Source organism: Populus nigra, chromosome 16 (assembly GCF_951802175.1).
Source record: "Populus nigra chromosome 16, ddPopNigr1.1, whole genome shotgun sequence".
Taxonomy (NCBI): Eukaryota; Viridiplantae; Streptophyta; class Magnoliopsida; order Malpighiales; family Salicaceae; genus Populus; species Populus nigra.
This window is the reverse complement of record NC_084867.1, coordinates 3,405,826-3,423,606: the sequence shown is the minus strand read 5'-3', so window position 1 is coordinate 3,423,606 and position 17,781 is coordinate 3,405,826.

Sequence of the window (17,781 nt, the reverse complement as noted above, 5' to 3'; positions counted from 1 at the left end):
AAACTACTATAAAAAAACAAAAACAAAAACTCATTTAAATATGTGGTAACGGGCATGGGATAGCATAGGAAAAGGCAAAGCCGAGGCCATCAGCACTGCTACCCCACTGAAGAACTTTCGTTCTTTGTTTTTTAAAAAGTTTCTTAGGGTGTCGTACGAGGCTGCGACTTGTTTGAATGGGAAAATAATTCTGCGGGGGAATTACTTTAGTGAATTACTCTGGTGATGTGACAATGAAAAAAACAAAAAGAAGTTCAGAAGGCTTCATCCATCCCGCCTGTGACAGCCTGGGCACGTTCCTAGACCGCCTATGACACAAACCTGGATTTATTTTTTATTTTTTGTATTTTTATTTTTATTTTTATACATATTTTCTACTATTTGTTTTTTATTGAACAAATATTAATTATTAATCATTTATTATAATTTTTATTTTTAATGTCATTATCAATTATTACATATAGCTTCATTTCAAAGAATGGAGTACATAAAATTCTTTTAGATTGGATTAAGGAGCTTAGCCTTCCATTTTGAAATAAATTATCACTTGTGGAAACGTACATTTTCCTTTTTAAAATCTTTTTACCCCTATATTAATAAAAAATTTAGAAATTACAAGGACTTATTTAGAAATAAAGAGCAAGAACATTAATTTTATCCGAAATTAATGAATAATTACTCGATCTGACTTAATAGAATGAAAGAGTTTTTTTGAATTATTATATTGCTTGATGAATAATAGATAAGATATGAACTCATCTCAAATCTAACATGGAATATATAAATTTATATCATATAGATATAAATGCAGAACATTTATATTTTTTTTAACACAATATAATATATACAGATCTCAATATTAATACACATAATATTAAGTTGAAATACCCATACAGACACTTGAAATCCAATAATTATGGTGTGGATCACTGTTATTAAACCCGGCCCGGCCCGGCGGGTCGACCCGGTAGCTAGACCAATCCAGGTTTAGTAAAAGACCGGCTATGACAACGACTTATTTACTACCCTTCAACTTTTCATTATATAAATTATAAGAAAATCTTGTATTTTTCTTATGTGAGAAAAGGTTTTGGATTTCACATAAACATGTTAACTAACGGTTTTTTAAGATCAATTTCTCATACACCCATAATTTGTTTAATCATGTTAATATTCCATGTTGAATAACTTATATAAAATAATAAAATTTAACCTTAAAAATAAGTAGAACCCGCTTAAAACTTGACCTCAAATATACCAATTAATCATGATTTAAAACAAAATCTCAACATGTAGAACCCAATTTGAAGATGGTCATTGACGTCAGTAACAAATTGAGCATATATTTCTTTTTTTTCTTTTTTTTATTAGAAACACTACTAGAATATTGCATATCACTAAAAAAATATTTTGTCGGTGTTTAAACATTTATTCGGTTGGACATAACTTCACCGATGGAATCACGGATGAAAAAATGTCATTGAAAAATATATCGTATATGATTTATATTTTTTAGTTCAATCCATCAATAATATACCAATGAATTTATAAACGAAAACAACACACCAATAAAAAAAAATACCTACATTAATTTCAACGGTAAATCCATCGGTGATTATAGCATATAAACCGTTGGGTAAATCCATCAATGATCATATACATATTACCACCGAAATTAAACTATCGGATAATTACATCTAACAATGGTAAGTCCTGTAATTTTTTTTTCAACTCTCTAGAACTTTCAAGAGACGTAGTCTGTCAAGCATTCCATCAGTGATTCAAATTCCATTGGTAATTCTATTAGTATTGTATTTAATATTTTTTAAAAAAAAATATTAAAATAAACAATACAAAAAAAAATAAAAAGCAAATTCTTATTATTAATTTAAAGAATTTTATTGAATATAATTTATCTAATGGACAAAAGCTAGAGGAGGAGGCAGATCGTCACTGGAACCAGGAGAGCAACAAGGTAGACCACTTGAACCAGTGAGAGTTGACCTCAAATGATAAATGTATGATATATCTCTTTCAATAATATAAGTCTCACTTATCGAATCCTTAACATGCATCTTGTTTTTAACTTTTACTTACGATTGAACAAGTATCTGCATGGAATTAATTAAATGTTTTAAATTAAAAAATATAGACAATATTAATTTAATTAGGATGCATATGTAATCCCTAAACTCTTAAATGATTACATCCATCTATACTGGACAAGACCTAAATTTTTGCCTCAAACAATTAATGTATGATAGATGATCCATTAAGTTGAAGAAGAATGAAGAGAATATAATTTCAAGTTTGCGAATTGTCTAGATGATATTTATTTTAAGCTTCTCCATATTTTAGGTATACAACTTGTTAGAGAATATATGTATAAAAAAGTGATTAATCTCTGTAAATGCACTTTATATCCATTTTAAAAATAAATCTCGGTAAGTAAGTGGAATGAGTGTTTGTATAAATATATGACAGTCATGACTCTTTATTCCATATACTCTGCCATCCTTCAAATTCACCAATCTAGATATGTTTGAAGCATGTCCATTAGAAAAATATAGACTCTTAAACTATTAGTAGACAAGTAACTATGCATTCTTATTTAAGACAAGGTTAGCTTTGGGCTTTGTAACCCGTGGGCCATTATAACCAACTTTATAATCTCACGGTGTCAAAATAAAGATATATTTATTCTAGCCTTCATGTTGTTCTTTATCTTCCATTTAACGTCCATCACCTTTTCAAAAATATCTCCAAACATGTTTTTTTATTTGCATGACATTTAAATTATGGTGGAGAATATTAGTCTTTCAATAAAAAAGCTCTCGAAAAATACTTCGTTTTACCCAATAATGGGTTACATGTAAACCAAGAAACTTCTACTTACTGTATTGAAAACCAAAAACAATAACCTTTTACTATAAGACCACATCATACTTCACCCAATGTGATACAAACCAAGTCAGGTTATAAATGTGACTTTAAAATGTCTACTGATCAATTTTGCAAGATTAGACATATCTCTCAAACAGTACATCAGAACGAGCTGAAATTTTACAAAGACATACTAGATATATGCCACTATAGTTTGGTAAATGTTTAGGTCAAATGAATTTTAAGAATATATTATTTCTGAGAGTCAAAGTTACTAGAAAAATCTTGTCAAATTTGCCATTGTATATTGTTATGGACATATTTTGAGCTACAAGTGGAATTTTGTTACGATTCAAGTTGGGATGGAAACTAAACATATCAAGCTTGATGTTTTCAATCATATATGGTAGACCAAGTAATTAATCTAGATGAGAGAGAACAATATGTTTGAAGTCGGGATTGAAAATCTACCGAGAATATGTGAAAATTGAAGATTTTGGTTATATGGAGGAATTTTGGCATGAAGAGTTTGTTTTCCTTATCCTATTTTTATTTATTTATTTAATGTTGAATAATTATTTTTAATTTAAGCTTGTTCTATCCCATTAGATATTGTTTAGGGGTTTATTTCATTATTAGACTTATATTAGTTGATTATTAGTTTAGGCCCATTAACTTTCAAACCAAAAAGGGTCTTTTAAAGTTAGTTAGATGAGACTATATTATGTTTTTTTAGCCGTAAATTGCAGCAGGAAGTTGGAGAATAAACATGGGTTTTTTTTTTGTGGCAAAACAACCTTTCTTTACATAATAAAGATTGTGCATTGACTTATAAAAAATTAACTAGTATCATTGTGTAATTCATATACTTAGGGCTCTTAGATATAAGGTTATCTCTGGGTCCAATACATTTGGTTTTTAGGCATAGGGTTACCTCTAGGTCAAGGTTCTATCAAACCTGATTCCTAACTTTCCAAGTTGTTATTTACTTCGTTGGGGGTTGCTTAACCATGTGATCAAGAGGTTCGTATTAGTTGGTATCAGAGTTAGGCTTTAAAATTAAATTCCACAAGAGTTGAATAAATGTGAGACGAGAGGAAAAAGATATAGCAAACATATTTGAGTAAAAAGCTTATATTTGAGTGGAACGCGAAAGGAGTGTAAACACGCGATGAAGTGGGTAAGGAATATATATTTTTTATCACTAACCAATTTTCAAATTCAAAGATATCGAAGGAAACCAACAACAAGGCACCACAGAAAGGATACAATGAAATCATAACTTAGTTATGCATTATGAATCAACGGATGGATTAGATAGCCAATGAATTTGGAGATAGGTTGCAGAAGCAATATATTAATAATCATAGTAGTGTTCAAATTAGATCTAGGATGGCTGTTAGGTGATTCAACACTAATATAGATGAATTTGTGATTGATAATGCGGACTTAAGTGATGTTGATTTTACAAATGTGTCTATGAAACATGAGGAATGTTTTAGATAAAACAAATTGTCAGTTTATAGGGGAAAGATATGGTGAAAATATTTTTATTTGGGGTAAAGAAATATAAATTTGAATGGTTAAAGATGCAATAAGAATTTTGAACGGCTTAATTGATTGCAAGGAAAATCAGTTTTTAGACTCAATTTGGGTGTTAATTGGAAGAAATTGAAGTTTGGGGATTGGAATTAAACTTTAGAAGGTTTAATTTGAAAAATAGATGGCTTAATACTAAAAAAAATTAAAGTTTTGTGGCCAATTAAGAATTTAATTAGAGATTCCTAAAACCAAGGACCAACTTGTAAGTGGCATGCAATTTTAGGGTTAGAAATTGGTCAAATCATGGGCCAAATTAAAAAAAATTGAAATTTGGTAGTCAATTAAAGATGAAATTGAAAAATTGACAACCAATGACTCATTTGTAAAAGGTGCTGAACTTTGGGGCTGATATTTGAATTTAACAGGGGTGTAATTGCATGCAATTAAAAGTTGGGAAATAGTTACAGGTGCAATTAAAAGGTATTGAAAGAGCAAGGACCAAATTGAAATTGACCAAATCCCAAATTAAAAAACCCTTATGTTCATCTCATTCATTGACAATTTTAGATGATCTAGTGAGCATGTTCAGATGAATGAATGTGTTGTCTCCTACCACATTAGGAGCTAGAAGCACCACCATTCAACTGAGAAACACCCCCTCTACAAACCCATGCCCATGAAATTGGATGTTTACACCCCAATTCTTTCCCAGAAGTCTCTAATATCTTGTCCTCGATCAGCTTTCCCTGTATTTTTAAATTTTTGGCTGATAGAGTTGACACCATTGAATGAATAAATGTGAAGCTACAAACCTTTAAATTGAGTAAGGTTGGATCCAAACGAAATGTGTGCACTTTACCAATTTCAGGTGGGTTTCGATGATGTTTACATCGTAGTTGCTCTGACGAAGTCTTGAAAGTGGTCAACCAAACCAGCCTTGACTATGATACCCATTTTTCAAAAACCACCAATTTGTTTTATGTGTTCACACTTGAAAGCCTTTCAGAAGGTTCTTATTGAGGGCTTTAAAACCTCATTCTCAAGATCAAAAAGCCAGAAATGGCTTATTACCCTTCTACTCTAGTAAAACAATCAAGGACCAAAACCCTTCATGATTGATTGCGATTAAATTCCTGCCTTCGATTGCTTGAAAAATTGTATGGATTGATATATATGTTATTGGGTTTAGTTTCAATATACATCGATGTTGTTAATCTTTTTCTAGGTTTTGATCTGTTTTGGTAAATAATTTTTGAGTTTTTGTTTTTTTAAGTGTAATTCATTTTGGTTTCTAGTTTAAGTTTTGGTTTTTTTTTTCGAGTCAAGCCAGTGGTCCTTGGTTCGGTTTATGGTCGAACAAAGGGTTTTAGGTCAAATCATGGTTTTCAGTTTGGTTCAAGTTTGAACCAGTGTTTTTGAATCAATCTAATTGGTTTTGTTTTTGGGTCAAGTACCCAGGTTTCGATTGGTTGGTTACTTTTTTGTTAAAGCATTTTTGGCCTGATGGGTTGTGTGGCAAACACACCATTAAATTTATTTTAACGGTTTTGTTATGAATAAAAATGATTTTTTGCCAAAGATACCCCTAATAAATTCCTAAAGATTCTAAAAAATTTCAAAGACCAATTTAAAATTATTTGTGGGTTCCTCGCATATTTTTCAGCAATTTTATTTTATATTAGGGTTGTAGACTTGATGCTGACCTAGTATTAAAATACCTGTTTTTTATCAAAATTTTAAAAATTTTAAAAATTTTTGAAATTTTTTTCTTATTTCAAAAATAGAAAAATGTAATTTATTTGGTGTTCATTTAGCCAAGTCTCTCAAAAGATAAAAATCATATTTTGTTTTAAACAATATATGTAAACGTACGGTATGATTTAACACTTTTTATATATATATATATATATATACATAAAAATTCAAAAAATATCTTTACATGCACTTTTGGATTTAATAACCAGTTTATTGAATCCATGAGAACTTGATCAATATTTAAATAACTCCTAAATATTTTAATTCATGAGAATTAATTGTCAACATTTTGGTATAAATGCTAAACCTACAAATAGGTTGGCATTTAAATACATGAAGTTAATTAGAAAATTCCAAGAATTATTTCAAGTATTCACCAATTTTAATCGGAAATATTTTTTACCATAATATACGAGTTGTGGAAAACATTTTCGTCTTCTATGATAGGTGAACCATGTCAAGACACTTACATGAATTCTTTTCACAAGAATTTATTTGGGTATACGAACTCATAATGAATTTGAAACGCCAGATTTATTCTTGAGAATAAATCTTTAATCAAAGCCAAAAATAAACCATAGGTTAGGAACTCATCAATACCTTTAAGCCATATCCAAATCACGTAATACAGCTTACCTCGGGTAAGGGCCGTTAGGGGTGCTAATGCCTTTCCTAGTTATGACAATATGATAAAAGAATTATGCAAGTGGAGTGACATATATGTATTCTTTTGAGATGAATGGAAGACCTATAATTCTTGTATCTTTGACACCTAAGAAAATATATCCGGAGAAACTGAAATTGAAGAAGGGGAAGATTATTAAAAATAAGAGCTTGTATATCAGGGGACCTTCTTTGCTAATAAGGTTCTTCTTGGTTTTAATGATGATACTATTCTTCGGCTTGATACTGATTTATTGACTTAAGAAGATGTTTTACATGATACAAATTCGAGGATGAATCTTTTTAAAGAAGAAGAGGATGGTATGAGCCAAATGAGGTCCGACTTTTGACCTTAAAATGTTTACTGATTAGTTTTACAAGATTAGACATATCTTTTAAACTGTATATCGGAACAACTTAATATTTTACAAAGAGATATTAGACATATGCAACTATAGTTTGGTAAATTTTCAAGTCAAATGGAGTTTAGAAATATATTATTTTCGAGGGTTAAAATTACCAAACAAATCTTGTCAAATCTGTCAGACTAGACCTTTATATATTATTTGGGACATGTCTTGAGCTACAAGTGGAATTTTGCTGCGATTCAAGTTGGGATAAAAACTAGACATATCAAGCTTGATGTTTTCAACCATGTATGGTAGACCCGGTAATTAATCCAAATGAAAGAGAACAACATGTTTTAAGTTAGTATTGGAAATCTGCTGAGAATGTGCGAAAATTGAATATTCGGGCTACATGGATGGATTTTGATGTGAAGACTTTGCTTTTCTTATCCTATTTTAGTTATTTTTAAATATTGAATAATTATGTTTAATTTGAGTTTGTTATAGCTCATTAGAAGACTTTGCTTTTCTTATCCTATTTTAGTTATTTTTAAATATTGAATAATTATGTTTAATTTGAGTTTGTTATAGCTCATTAGACATTGTTTGAGGGTTTATTTTATTGTTAGACTTATGGTAGTTGGTTACTAGTTTATGCCCATTAACTTGTAACCCAATCCTTTAAGGTTAGTTAGAGGAGATTGTATTATATTTTTTAGCCGAAACTTTCAGCAGGAAGTTTGAGAATAAATGTGAGTTTTTTTTTGTTTGTTTGTGGTAAAACAATTTTTTTTTTTTTGCAGGGGCAAAGATCATACACGGACTTATCAAAGATTAACTGACTTCATGACATCATTGACATACTAAGGGTTCTTAGATATAACGTTATATTCGGGTCCAAGTCATTTTCCAATACCTTTGGTTCTTAGATACAGGGTTACCTCTGGGTCAAGGTTCTGTCAAACCTGATTTTTAGCTTTCTAGGTTGTTATCTACTTCGTTAGGGGGTTGCTTGATCACATGATCAAGAAGCCTGCATCACGATGGTACCAACAATGCAACATCTCTTTCAACTTTACCTAAAAGAAAATCCTTTCTATTTGTGTGATTAGTTGGAAAAAACCTCTAGTAGCAATAAAAAAAAAGATGTTTTATCATTATTTGTTAAAGTCTTCGCCTTGTTATTTTTCATATAATATGGACATGCTGATTTTCCATATATGCTCAAACCAGAAATCATTTCATACACAGAAAATCATTAGTAGTCTAGATTAAAGCTGTCTTTATTTGAAAATTTTGTTTCCTTGAGACATCATTTGTTAAAATCTAGAATGACAACAACTTGTTTCAACTCATTAATAAACGGTTGAAGACAAACTTATATATTCCTACTCGAACTATTAGGATTGAGTATGACTGTAAATAAGAACATGAACTCCAACATCATACACATCCCCGATGATAAGTTATAAACTGTGAGTATCACTAGCCAACAAGAATATGGTGCAACAAATGAACCAAATAGATTGAATCCTACATAATCTAGAACGTACATTTTATGGTTCTATTGAAAACTGAGGATGCACCCTATTAAATTGCTTCTATGCTTTATCACCAGAAGGATGCACCATGACTCCATCCACCACATCATTTGAATAATATTATGTCATGTGCTCAACAATCTTTAGAGACATGAATAACCTTTGTAGTGTAGGAGTGATTGAGAAGTAATTTTCTATATGCGACAAGAGTCATTCCCTTATCAGTTTTAGGTTTATACTAAGAATGCCTATAGGTTCCACACTCAGTCAAATATGTATTTTCATGATAATACAACATGTAAAAGTTTGGACATATGTCAATTTTCTGGTATTTTAGGCCAAGAGGTTTTATCATGGATTTATAAGAATAAAAATTCTTTTTCAACCTATTCCTTTTAGATAAAATGTTTTTCTCTCATTTAACGATTTTGTCGTAACCGGCCTCACTTAACCCATGATCTGGCTTAATGATGAACACCTGTGTAATAACCAATAATTCATTGTGATTTATGCACTCATCCCATAATGGTTCGTCAAAATCTTCTAAAAGTTTTAAAAAATCAAACTGCATCTGCATTTGGTTCTTCATCTACAATTGAACATTCATCTATATAACTATGATTCATTCCTATTACATCCATAATCATACTCCTATAATGATTACTTTTATCATCTATAACTACATACACGTTGTTAAAACTAGAAACTGACCCAACCATCCTTTCTATCATGGTCTTGTAAGGAATATAGAGTATTCCATGTGCAAACCAACATAAGTATTTTTCCATGAATATTTTTTGTATAAGATGCATAGTAACAATATCTGGATCGAGAAACTTTTATTTTTACACCTTTTATATGGACATCTAATACCAGCTTCACTAATATTTTTCGAATTACATAATGCGTAATTAATAAATACTTAGCCCCATTACAATAATCCATCATGCGCAATCCTGTGAGTGAAACTCGATACATCCAAGAACGATCATCCATTACTTATATGGAACTTACATAGAATATTGAAGACAACATGTCTTAATTAATAACGAGAACAAAGTAAATTATCGGTACCTAGTTAATTAGCTATTATTGGTTTAATTCAAAATTATTCAATCTATTTCAATAGTATCCTTTAATGATTATCAATTTTCTCCAAAAAATTCAAATTCCTCTAAATTTACCTAAATTTTCAATTTAACAATAAATTTGATAAAATGTGAAATGTACCCATTAAATAACCCCTTATTTATTTTATTATAAAATATCTAAGTTACAAAATCAAACACAATGCCATCAAATGACAAACAAATATAATTTTTTAAAATCTCAAACAAACCCGTACAAATCATACTTTCATACAACAAATTTCTATTGGAAAAACTATAAAACAAGTAAACACACAAACAAACTACATATACTACATAAAAATGCAAAAAAAAAAAAAAATTAACATAAAAAATGGGTTAGGTTTGCTTACTTGATGTGGCAAACCTAAAAAAAAAAAATTTACAAGAACAAGAATATTGATAGACTAAGTGTTGGGGTGACTAGATTTATGATGACGAGAGCTTGATTTGTGACAAAATAAAGGAGGAAGGGTATTGTTTTCTGCAAAAAAAGAAGAAGAAGAAGACGAAGAAGAAATGTGGGAGGAAGAGAGGGGAGTTGTCTGACAGGTCATAACTTAAATATTACCGATGAGTTAATCATCAGATATTAACAACGATTAGTTTTTATTGGTAATTCTATATGTAATATTGATACATCATATTTTATGACAAAAATAACAAGAGAATACTTGCCCAAATTGTTTTTTATCCATTGATTTCCACCTATAATTCCCTCGGCATTCACCAATGGAAATATTTTTGTCGATGAATATCGATAGAAATAACGACATCATGTTTCATTAATAAACGTCACCATAATTTACTGACGAGATTTTTTCCATTGATATTTCCATTTATATTTGACAATTTTATGTAATGAAAGAGGGCTTCAAAGCCCAAAGAAAAATAAAAAATAGGTTATACAACACCCGTTCTCAAAAAAATAATCCCATATACATATCTGCTAAAACAATGGATAAACATCCCCAAATAATAGAAGGGAAATGGTGAATTCCCAAATGGCAGGAGAAAACATAGTTCGCGAGTCAGTCTGTCCATTTACCAGCCTCTCTATGTGCATGATGGACTTGAATTTGTCTTCATCTATATAATAAATCCAGCGAATAAGCCGAACAAGGTGATGATCATGGACAGTGTCATTGCAACTACTCTCTGCAGGAAGCTGGACCGCAATCTAGGAAGACGATGATTCAAGGACAATAACCCTTGTAAGCCTCATCCCTGGCAGGAGTTAACCCAACATATATAGCTAATTCAGCTCTTGTAGCAGAGCAAACACCAATACTATAAGCAAACCTATCAAGCCTAGCACCGACACTTCTCCAGATAAATTCACCTCCATCGGCTCTATTGACTCAAGGCCGTATGATCCCACTAGTATATTTATCTTTAGCCACTCAGAAAAAAGCTCTCTTGAACCATTATTTACAGTCATGATTTCCTCTCCAGCAACTCTTTTTCGTTACTTTTCTACTAATTAATTCTTCCTTTATCCATTTTCTCTACATTATAACTAGATTGTAGGCATGTCTCTTTATCCATCCTCTCTTAGAGCGAGGAGATAGAGTTTTGAGAATGTAGCATCAGCATAATACTTTTGTGCATGAAGCACGACAAAATAAAAGAAAATCTAATGTTTATAAGTAGCAAAAAAATAATTAAAATGAAATAGCATAACTATAAGGTTGCTGGAGTGAGGAGTAAGAATATCATATTGTTGCTTTTTCAATCTGCAATGGGGTGAAAAAAATATATTCATTTGCCATTAAGATGAGGTGGTATAGATGTCAATTGTTACGATGTTCGGTATTATGGTGTAAAATATTTTTAAAAAACTATTTTTTATTTGAATATATATTAAAATGTTTTTTTTTTTAATTTTGACATAAGTATATCAAAATCATCGAAAAACAATAAAGAAAAAAATCAATTTAATATTTTTTCAAAACAAAAGTATTTTTAAAAAAGTATCTAAAAGCATCACTTCTAAACAAGGACTAAGTTGCCATATCTAGTAATTTCCATTTTCGTCTTTCAACTTTCAATTTCAACAATTCAGACATCAAAATTCAATTGAATATTTCAGATGGCCTTTTCATAAATAACTCTAACCTGGATATTTGATAATTTTCCCAGCCCAGCCCATCCCAGACCAGCCCAGCCCATCCCAGCCCATAAATGATTAAAGGGTCTGTACTTAATAATTGTTCTGCCAAGCCTATAATTGCTCAGCTTGTCTAATCTAGCCCGTACCTTGTTATTTACGAGTTGACCAAAATAACTCTTATATTGATCCCGTGATTGAATGAATCACAATTTTTAATAAAATTTATTCTTGATAATCTCAGCATATTGTACATGCACACGTGTGTAATATAAAGATTATATTACATCAAGGGTTGGTGGCTCTGTAAACTGGATATTTTGTGATGAAATTTACACTGGAGGGCAACAAATATATAGAGATAAATACAAGTTTATCTTGAATTTGGTGCACCGAAGAGGACAAGGTAGATGGAGTTTATGCAAAAAAAAATCTTTTTGATTCTTAAAATTTCTCAACAATTTATTTTAGTCCATATATTTTAATTTTATGTCATTTTTTTCTTTATGTAAATAATCTTTGGTCCTTTAGTTTTTAATATATGTAACTTAGTCCCTTAATTAGCTACAATTAATCTCCTACATGTAAAAGCTTATTTTAGTAAAACATAGAAACACTTGGTCAAACTTTAGGCAACCAATTTTTTTTTTAAAGTGATGAATATACATTGGATTATATAGAAGATTGAGAAATAATGATTTTGTCCGATGCCCAAGTTTATGCCACTCCTATGGTGAAACAAGAATTTTTTCTTAGAGAGAACTTTGGACATGACAAGGATTTGTTCCAAACACTGTATAACTTATCATGCCTTGTTCAATGTGTGTATCAAATACTACATAACTTGTCATGTGTTGTCCAATATACCAAATGCATCCCGAAGCACCAATTTTTGTATTTCCCCCACCACCCTACCCTAATTCGGTAAATGAAAGTTCAATTTGCTCTTATATTATCGAGGTTGTTCCAGAGATATTTTGGCGAGCTGACTAAAATTAATAGCGGTAAAATTAAAAATAAAAGTTGCCACCTAATTTTATAGTAACGAGAAACCTTAATTAATCTTTTAGAGATTCTAGGTAAGATGTTGATTATGTAATAGAAAATATGACAATTTCCCTTCACATCCTATATAAGATAAGTTGTTTTGCAATTATTTTTGAGGATGAAAGTAATCTATTATACTCTTGATAAAAAGTTGTCTAAACTGATATATATTGGTTTGTAGTAAAGGACTACTAAAATCCAAGGCAATGATTTGGGATCTAGTCCTGTTAACAAGGTTTAATCCTTGATCACTTTATATGTCTTTTAAGTAGTGTTTGGTTATTATTCTGAAACAGAAAGAATAAAAATTATAAAGATAGAATTATGTTTGATTGAAGAGACAAAGACATAAGAATAAATTTGTCTCTAAGGTAATTTTAAAGTGAATTTGTGTACTTTCAACATAGAAGGTATATAAAAGACATGTCTTTATAGATAATATTTATTATTTTTTATTTCTAAAATATCCTTATAAAAAAATCTCAATTCCAAAACTATCCAAATAAGACATGTAAGGATAAAGATAATTATTATCATAGTTTTAAAATTCAATTCGAGGGTCGATCCATAGTAAAACCTAGAACACTAGTTAAATCTATAGTCACAGATCAGGAGGGTTAACCCATATTAACTTGGGTCAATATAAGGATAAAAACTGTTATTATTATAGTTTTCAAACTCAATCGGGGTTAACCAAGATAAGGATAATTTTTTTTATTATTATAGTTTTAAAACTCAATCGGGGATCAACTAGAACAATGATAAAAATTGTTATTATTATTATTTTATTTCAAGTTGAACTGAGTTTTTGATCAGACCAAGTCAAGTCAATTCTTTTTTTTTTTTTTCTATTTCTTCTTAAACTTAGACTAGTTCAAGTTCCGAGTTAATCTATCAAATTAATTTTTATTTTATAATTAAAATTATTATAATATTATTATCTTCAATACACAAGTAATATATATAGATAATGATGGTCATATTCATTTATGTGCGAATCTACATAAAATGATTGGGATAAGAACGAGCTCAGCTGCGAGTTGATTTCCTCTCCTTTCCTTTCGTTTTGTAAAGCAAGTCCCTTCCCTAGGGCAGGATTATATTATATTATATTATATTATAGCTTTCTTTCTTTGAGAGTTTGGATCAGGCCCCTCCCTACCCGTAGCAATGTCCTCAAAATTCCATGCGTCCAGTGAAGAGAGAAAGGGACAAGATTTAACTACATAAGATTATTCAAGTTTGGCGTTGGGCAGAAGAGGAATGAGACATGACATGATGAGCTCATGATAATCGAATAGGAGATCACATTCACATGATACAGAGCTCAAAAATACAAGGGAAGGGGGAGGACCGGAGGAGTTCACATGATGGCCTTAACTACACCAAGGATAACATCTCTGGTCCACCACCTCCCTGTCTCCATATGTCTCATAGTCTCAGGTCTTGTCAATTTCCATGGCAGACTGCAACCTTTAGGCCCTCTTGGCTCAGTCAATTCAGTCCCTGCCATTTCCACATTCTTCATTCCATTGTTTCCATACACAGCAACCCAATCACCTGTCTCATCCTCTGTCCAAGAAATTAAGAAGACAACAAAACAATTTTTTTGCTCTTTTCTGATTATTGTTATGTAATTTCCTGATTTCTTGCCTATTCTTTTACCCCCACTAGTTTGCTTCCTTCGTTTGAAATGTTTTTAGTTTCAAATATGATAGAGACTAGTCAATGAAAGATTGAACAAATAAAAAAACAGCCACATTAATTATGAAAATAATTGTCTATTTCTTATTTAGTTTAATTTAATCAAACACATTCCTGGGAAATTTCCCCCAAGAAAATGAACAGCAACTTGGGTTAAATTCATCATTCCCTTTTCTTTTCATATAATGGAATAATCTTGCAATAAAGATTGGGTACTTCTCCTCTTGTTGGGAGAGATCATTCGATCGAAACTAGAAGGGTAAAATTACAAAACCAAGCATATATAGTTATATCTTAATTATAGGCCTTCGATAATTTAAGAAAAGATTTTTTTTTTCTAGTCTAGCACAGTAGAAAAAATATATTTCCAAACTAGTATATATATGGGCAACTAGGTGTGTGTTGTGCATATATCATATGTGGAACAAACAAATTTCAATTTCTCCATTAATTTCTCAAATAATTCATCTATGCAAAAATCAACAAATATTGTTATAAAGATCCAATGGTACCAAAGAAACAAAAATGATCCAATGATTATATATATAAAAAATAACATGGCAAAAAATAAAACAAAAGTAGAAATACATGTTGGAGACACACCGGAGCTACGATTATAAAACTCCTAGTACTATTAGAAAGATATCGACAACGCAAATCTATAGGCACCATGAAAAGCCACCTTCTGAGCTGGTGATGAGATGCTAATAAGTGAACATGTCATTGCTTTTAGAATACACGTTTGTCTTATCAATAGCTTTGAAGTTGATTTTTTAATGGTGTTTATGAATTTATTTTGTCAATATTTTTCTAGTGGTACTGAAAGTTTTATTATCGAAGCTCCGAACACCTCTTTCTTTTTTTTTTTCCTTTTCTCTTTCCTTTTTTTTCTCTTTTCATGTCATTTTTTTTCCTAGCCATTAGATGTTTTTGTTTTTTCCATGTCATTGGATCTTTATAAAATGTATGTTGACTTTTCCATAAGTGAAATATTTGAGAAAGGAACGAAAGAATAGAGATTTGTGGTTGACCATGGGCTCCATGCGCAATGCACATATATTACCTGCACGTATTATTAGTTCGGGAAATATCTTTTCCTACTGCCTTGCTAGTCTAGGAAAAAACTCTCTAGGAAAACCAAACTGAGCCCAAATTTGCTTTAAAAAAATTGTCAAACCTAATATTGCTAGACACTGCTAGCTAGCTCTATGTTAAATTATAGCCTGAGTAATAGTACAACATGTGGCTGCCCATCTTGTACAGTTATTTAACAAGCAAGTGAATAGATTAAATGCATGGAGAGGTAAACTGCAGGTTGCAGAAACTCATGAGTGGACATTTCATGGCTCGGTTAATTAGGTAAATCGTTACTCCAAATGAATAGGAAATATGGCAAATTTGATTCTCAGCACATTAAGTTCATCATTGTTATTATTATTATTTAACCATGATGCGCAGGGCAACTTTTATATATATATTGATTAATTTTTTAAAATTTTAAAATTAATGGCTATATAAATATCCAATAATTTTATATAATTTTTAAAGTAATTTTTAAAAAACAAATTTAAGATCCGATCAATTAAAATATATTTATTAAAATATATTTATCAATTAAAATATATTCACGATAAGTTATTATTTATTAATGGACTTTTGACATACAAGCACGAATAAAATTGTCAAGGGCATGAAAATGGGGCAAACGGGAGTGGATGCAAGCTTGAAGACATGCATTAGGTTAAACCTTTTCCTCGTAATCAAGCTAGAGAACTGTTTGAAGAACCCTTCACATTTAAATTAGCAAATCTAAAAGAAAATTATTGTGATTTTCTTAGGGTTCAAGAATCCTAAATGATACTGTTTATTATATATATAAAATAATGTGGATCGCAATGTATCGTTTGAAAGGCAAAACGTAGAGTACTATAGATATATACTTTTGACTCAGTAATAGAATCTGTTACGCCTGCATTTGACTCTACTTTTGGTCTTGTTATTACAAGAGGGAGAAATGGTATCATCCCATCCCTAATTCCAAGGTATAAGGGAAAAGTAGCATGCATGAAAGAAAGAAGCTCCCCTTCTTTTTTCTATCTCTCTCTAGTTTGATTTCAAAGTCTTTGTCCCCTTTCGAAAACATATTGGTGATCAGGCTGCTGCCTCCTCCTGCTGCTGCTGCTGCTGCCGCTTCTGCACAGATAGAAACGAGAGAAATTAAGAGATCAGTACACTATGATTCAGTGGTTGTGAAGAAGTGGAAAAGGAAAGAAAGGAAAGGAAAAAGCAAGGAGAGGTGTGAAATGAGACAATGCGCTTTGCCGAGGAACCGACCGTGATGATCTTTCGAAAATAATTCTGGCTAGCTTGTCGTGTTAGCCATCTCTCAATGTTACTGCATTAATGGCTAGGACATCTCTCTCTCTCTCTCTCTCTCTCTCTCTCTCTCTCACACACACACACACACACTCACACACACTCACACATGCCATTTGTTCTTTTGACACAACAATTATTTTCCACCTCCAAATTTCAAAGACAATACTCTATGATCCATGCTTGGCTTAGACAACCATGCTACAGAAATGATATATGAAGCTTCCAATATCCCAAGTTTTTGTTTTTTTTTTAAGAATCACATATCTAAAGAATTGAATTCACCATTCTTTCTTTCTTCTAGAGCTGTAACTTAGTCGTTGACTAAAGTTTATTAATTCAAGGTCAAACCTCTCCATTATAAATAATAATTAAAAAAAAATCACCTGGTCGTTGACTAAAGCAATAAACTTTTATTGAGCCCGATGCAATATATATTTACTCTTAGTTCATTAATATTTAATACTCTTCTGAAACAAAAAGGGGCTTGCCCAAAGTTTGTTAATCCATCAACATGGAAGAACTATTCATTAAGCCCATATGATATTCTATTTCTCTTGCATAAAAAAGTAATACTCTATAAGTGCTAATGAATCATATTCTTTTATAACTCTTGAATTAAAAAGAATTATATAGAAATTCATTTATAAATTTACAAATCATGCCAATTATGATTGTGCATAAAG